At 43.1% G+C, this 6,776-nt stretch overlaps 1 non-coding gene across 1 annotated transcript; it reads right to left on the minus strand.

Moving 5' to 3' along the window:
• Positions 1–239: 239 nt before the first annotated feature.
• On the minus strand, positions 240–312 carry Trnag-ccc (transfer RNA glycine (anticodon CCC)). The gene has a single exon. It is a non-coding gene; the product is annotated as a tRNA-Gly (tRNA).
• Between the last annotated feature and the right edge of the window lie 6,464 nt (positions 313–6,776).

Consider the following 6,776-nt stretch of genomic DNA (forward strand, 5'->3'; position numbering starts at 1 on the left):
CACACACAAAGTGGTAGTATCTTTGACCTTGTAGCTGCGAACAGGTTGGGCCTTGTGGTGGTGGTGGTGGTGGTGGTGGTTAGTGTTTAACGTCCCTTCGACAACGAGGTCATTAGAGACGGAGCGCAAGCTCGGGTTAGGGAAGGATTGGGAAGGAAATCGGCCGTGCCCTTTCAAAGGAACCATCCCGGCATTTGCCTTAAACGATTTAGGGAAATCGCGGAAAACCTAAATCAGGATGGCCGGAGACGGGATTGAACCGTCGTCCTCCCGAATGGGAGTCCAGTGTGCTAACCACTGCGCCACCTAGCTCAGTGGGGCCTTGTCGACGGCGTCACTGTAGTATAGTAAATAAGTCAAGAGGGCTAGGGCAGTGTTTCTGCTAGAAAGCGAAGATAAGCAGTTATTAGAATCTTGTTTAGACAGGGAACTGCAATCATTTAGTTCCAGAATGATTGCTAGTGGGGAAATATGGGCAAAATTTAAACAGATTGTAAATTGTGTTCTGGACTAATAGGAGCCTAATAAGTACATGAAGGTTTAATAATGATACTCGGATAATGCTGAGGAAGCGAAGACTGTTACATTTTCGTTTCAAAAGGTGACGTGCAAATGACGACAGACTCACGCGATTATGAAAAGATCTATGCGCGAATCATACAACAGCTGCCACCGTCATACCTTCGCAAAAGATCTGTGGGGGATACCTAAAAAATTCTGGTCCTATACAAAAATCGACGTTGCACCCGTGATCAAGGCATAGCATCTAAGATTAGTAACCAAAACGTCCTCGGTCCCGGGTTCGAAACCCGACACCGCTTAAATTTTGATTAATAATCAGTATTGGCGACCGAAGAAAATTCAGTAGGCAATAGAAACCACTGCATTAAAGACTAATAATGTGTATACACAGACATATAGCCTGTAACTGAAAAATTGTCATGATGATGTCTCTTTTGGCAAAAGATTTCGAAATAGTCTCCGTTCGCACCTCGGGGACGGGACTGCCATCGGGGAAGTGACCATAATAAAAAGATTGCATAACCAATGAAAGGATAACGTTCTACGAGACAGGGCGTCGAATGCCAGAAGCATGAATGTTATAAGAATGCTATAAATTCTACAAAGAGACATCAAAAGATCAGTCTAAATATAGTAGGGGTCAGTGAAGTGAAATGGAAAGAAAACCAGGATTTCAGGTCGGATGAGTATAGGATAGTATCAACAGCAGCCGAAAATTGCATTCGCTATGAATAGGACGATAGGGCAGAGAATGTCTTACTGTGAACAGTTCAGTGATAGGGCTATTCTTATCAGAATCGACAGCAAACCAACAACAACAACGAAGTTCACGTATACATGCCGTTGTCGCAAGCACAAGATGTAGAGACAGAGAAATTATTTTAAGATATTGAAAAGATAATAGAGCAAGTAAAGGGAGATGAAAATCTAATAGTCATGACGGACTGAAATGCGGTTGTAGGGGAAGGAGGAGAAGAAAAGTTACAGGAGAATATGAGCATGGGACAAGGAATGAGAGAGGAGAAAGACTAATTCTGTAATCAATTTCAGCTAGTAACAGCAAATACTATGTTCCAGAATCACAGGAGAAAGATGTATACTTGGGAAAAGCCAGGTGATAATGGAATATTTTAGTTGGATTACATCATGGTCAAATAGAGATTCCGAAATCAGATACTCCAACGGGAAGACCTGTCTGATGTGATAAAAGAAGAAACAGGTGTCGATTTAGAAGAGATACGGGATCCAGTATTAGAATCAGAATTTCAGAGAGCTTTGGAGGGCTTAAGATCAAGAAAGGCAGAAAAGATCGATAGCATTCGATCAGAATTTCTAAAAATCATTTGGGGAAGTGTCTACAAAATTACTATAAACGTTGGTGTAAAATTTATGTGTCTGGCAATATACCGTCTGACTTTCAGAAAAATAGTATCCACACAATTCTTAAGACTGCAAGTGCTGACATATGCGAGAATTATCGCACAGTCACCTTAACAGATCATGCATCCAAATGGTTCAAATGGTTCAAATGGCTCTGAGCACTATGCGACTTAACTTCTGAGATCATCAGTCGCCTAGAACTTGTAACTAATTAAACCTAAGTAACGTAAGGATATCACACACATCCATGCCCGAGGCAGGATTCGAACCTGCGATCGTAGTGGTCGCTCGGTTCCAGACTGTAGCGCCTAGAACCGCACGGCCACTCCGGCCGGCCCATGAATCCAAGTTGATGACGAGAATAATATACAAAAATGGAAAAGAAAATTGAGAATTTGTTAGATGACGATCAGTTTGGCTTTAGGAAGGCAATTCTGACGTTGCGCGTGATAATGGAAGCAAGACTAATAAAAAATCAAGACACGCTCATAAGATCTGTCTACCTAGGAAAGCGTCTAAGAATATAAAAGTAGGGGTGAGCTATAGGGAGACACGAGTCGCATACAATGTCTACAAGAACCAAGAGGGAATAACGACAGTGGACGACCAAGAAATAAATGCTCGGATTAAGAAGGGAGTACGGTAGGGTGGTAGTCTTTTGCCTCTACTGTTCAGTCTGTACATCGAAGAAGTAGTGATGGAAATAAAAGAAAGGTTCAGGTGTTTAATTAAAATTCAAGGTGAAGGGGTATCAATGGTACGATTCACTGATGTCTTTGCAATCCTGTGAAAGTGAAGAATAATAATATGATCTTCTGAACGGAGTGGACAGTCTAATGAGTACAGAATATGGATTGAGAGTAAATCGAAGAAAGAGGAAAGTAATGAGAAGTAGCAAAAATGACAACAGCGAGAAACTTAACATCAGCATTAATGGTCACGAAGCGGATAAAGTTAACGAATTCTCCTCCCTAGGCAGCAAAGTAATCAATGACGGATGGAAAGAAAAGAGGACATCAAAAGCAGACTAGCATTCCCGAAAAGGGCATTCCTGGCTAAGAGAAATCTACAAGTATCAAACACTGACCTTAATTTGAGGAAGAAATGTCTGAGAATGTACGTTTGGGGAACAGCATTGTATCGTAATGAAACATGAACTGCGGGAAAACCGGAACAGAAGAGAATCGAAGAATTTGAGATATGGTGCTACACACGAATGTTGAAAATTAGGTGCACTGATAACGTAAGGAATGAGGAGGTTCTGCGAAGAATCTGAGAGAAAAGGAGTATGTGGAAAACACTGATAAGGAGAAGGGACACGATGTAGGACATCTGTTAAGACATGAGGAAATGACTTCGATGGTACTAGAGGGAGCTGTAGAGGGCAGAAACTGTAGAGGAAGACAGAGATAGGAGTAAATTCAGCAAATAATTGAGGACGTAGGTTGCAGGTACTACTCTGAGATAAAGAGGTTGGCGCATGAGAAGAAATCGTGGCGGGGCACATCAATCCAGTCTGAAGACTGGTGAGTAAAAAAATAAATCCTTAAATAAATAAAACATCATTTAAAATCGCTAAGGGTTTTAAGTCTTGCATTCAGTCACTCGTTGACCGTCCCAGTTTGGCAGAAGAAGATAGCAAAAGGAAGCACAAAGTTTTGAGTTCCACGTTTAGGAATTCGTTCGCAGTGGAGAATCATGTAAACGTACCGTAGTTCGACCATGGCACAGAGTTCCCTATGGGTGACACAGTAATAAGCATGCGTGGTGGAGAGAAACAACTGAAAGAGTTGAAAGCAAATGTCGCTGTAGGTGGATGGAATCCCAATTCTGTTTTATGAAGAGTATTCTTACTTAGTTTGCATTTATCGCGAACTTCTTGAACAGCGCATAGTTGCAAGCGACTGGAAAAAGGCCCAGTTGCAAAAATAAAGGACCCGCAAATTTAGAGGCCGGTATGCTTAAAATCGGTTTGCTACGGAATTCCAGAGCATATTCGGATATAGAGTATAATAAATTTCCTACAGACCAAAAAGTTCATGTCCACGAATCAGCGCGGCTTTAGAAAAGTATCGCTTGTGCGAAACCCAGCTTACTTTCGCTCACGTGACATACAGCGAACTATGGATGAAGGGCAACAAGCAGATTTTATATTTCTAGATTTCCGAATGGCATTCAACGCGGTACCCCACTACAGACTGGTAACGAAGATACTTGCATACGGAATAGGCTCCCGGATATGTGACTGGCTCGAAGAATTAATAAGTTCATCGCAGACAGGTGTGACATCAGGAGTGCCCCAGTGAAGTGTGACTACACCGGTGCTATTCTCTACGGTCGCAGGTTCGAATCCTGCCTCGGGCATGGATGTGTGTGATGTCCTTAGGTTAGTTAGGTTTAAGTAGTTCTGAGTTCCAGCGGACTTAAGACCTCAGCAGTTAAGTCCCATAGTGCTCAGAGCGATTTGAACCATTAGAGCCGATGCTATTTTCTGTATACATAAAGGATATGGTGGACAGAGTTGGCAGCAATCTGAAGTTGTTCGTTGATAATGCTGTGCCGTACAGAAAGGCGTCGACGATAAGGGATTGTAGGTTGATACAACATGAACAGACAAAATTTCTAGTTGTTGTGATGAATGACAGAAAAATGTAGAAAAATGTAAGTCAAAGAGGATAAGTAGGAAACCGAAACACGTAAGGTTCGGACACAGGATTAGTAGTGTCGTGTTTGACACACTCACGTAGATTAAATATCTGGACATAACGTTGCGAAGCGATACGAAATGGAACGTGCATGTAAGCATTTTAGAAAGGAAGGCAAATGGTCGAATTCGCTTTACTGACAGAAATCTAGGAAGGTATGGTTTATCTGTAAAAAAGACCGCATGTAGGGCGCTAGTTCGACCTGTTCTTAAGTACTGTTCGATTTTTTTGGATACGAAAAGGTAGGACTAAAAAAGGACCGGGAAGAAATTGAGAGGTGTGCTGCTAGATTTGTTCAAAACATGTTAGAATATGTGTGAAATCATATGGGACTTAACTGGTAAGGTTGTCAGTCCATACGCTTACACGCTACTTAAGCTAAATTATCCTAAGGACAAACACACAACCATGCCCGATGGAGGACTCGAACCTCCGCCGGGACCAGCCACACAGTCCATGACTGCAGCGCTTCAGACCGCTCGGCTAATCCGGCGCGGCTAGATTTTTACCGGTAGGATCGATCAGCATGCAGTTGTTAAGGATATGCTTAGGGAATTCAAGTGGGAGTGCCTGGAGGGAAGAAACCATTCACTTCGAAGAACGCTGCTGAGAAAGTTCAGAGAACTGGCCTTTCAAGCTGACTGCCAAATGATCCTACTGCCGCCAATACACAACATACATTTCAGGTAAGGCCCACGAAGATACGAGGAATTAGGGCTCATATGGAGGCATATAGACAGTCGTTCTCTCATTCTGTCTGCGAATGGAACAGGAAAAGGAAAAGACCAGATGTGGTACACGGTAACTTCCGCAACACACCGTACAGTAGTTTCCGTAGTGTGTATGTAGATGCAGATGTACTCGGTGTACATGAATGAGGTGCGAGAGCATGTTGCCATTTGTCTCCCGGTCGTGCACTGGACGTTGGACGTCATATGGCGTGAGGTCAGCGTGACTATGGCGCCAAACGCAGCTGGCCTCGCAACACGATGCAGTTGGAGGAATGGGAAAACCCACTGTTCGTCAATCAGCGAGCACTAACGGTCCACTGTGGTGGTGTTCATCAACACAACATGGCTCGTTGACAATGTTTGGGTGATTTCACACGGGGAAGATCAGGGCCAACGAGAAATACGAGCATCGCAACGGTTTGGTGACATCACACCAGTCGGCTTGTCCGCCACAATTCACGAAAGCTCCGTGCATGGCCCACGGGAAATCAATATGTAATTGAAAAGGTACCAACTAAAACTCTTGACTTTTCTTGAGTGTTGTGGGAGCCTGCAAGCATTTGAACGTGCAGTCAAGGAGTATTAAATATCTTCTGAATTAGTTACCTGCTTCCCGCCAGAGTTGCCTGATAGCCCTCGTATGACTTGCAGTGTCAAGTGCTGTAACGTATGCCCCACTACCTGTCTTTCTCGTGGTACTCGAGGGAGAATCGTATAGAAATTAAAGGAAGGACGAAGTACAAAAAATGGCTCTGAGCACAATGGGACTTAACATCTGTGGTCATCAGTCACCTAGAACTTAGAACTACTTAAACCTAACTAACCTAAGGACATCACACACATCCATTCCCGAGGCAGGATTCGAACCTGCGACTCTAGCGGTCACGCGGTTCCAGACTGAAGCGCCTAGAACCGCACGGCCACACCGGCCGGCGAAGGACGAAGTGTGACGAGTGTAACACAGGAGTCTGATATTACTCGCAGGACTTGAGAGGTTGAAAAACTCAGCCAACCAGTAGCAAAACAAAGGTTTATTAGCCCTTGATCAACTTTTCTATATTTCTAAAAATACGTTCTGGAGTATGCACTGCCTCGTGATCACATGTCCTATTAAGAACCGTCTACCACCTTTTGTAATGTTCAGGTGACCATCATAAATCGCAGTGATTTCGGTGCTATTAACGACTTTGAATAAAAGTTCAACTTTTGTTCGTCTTACTGCGTATTTCTTTCAGTTACGTGTTGTAATATCCTGTACTAGTTCTTTCTAACTATGGTCAAAGTTTCATCGAGCTACGCTTCTTGGCAGTCACACACCATACGAAGGTTAAATTCCTTCCGATTTGTGCAACAGTATATTAATACTTATCATCTGCGCTGAACATCTTTTAGGACTGTTACCATTAATTCAACACAAACCCATTCTGTATCTGCAGCA

Source organism: Schistocerca serialis, chromosome 7, assembly GCF_023864345.2.
Source record: "Schistocerca serialis cubense isolate TAMUIC-IGC-003099 chromosome 7, iqSchSeri2.2, whole genome shotgun sequence".
NCBI lineage: Eukaryota > Metazoa > Arthropoda > Insecta > Orthoptera > Acrididae > Schistocerca > Schistocerca serialis.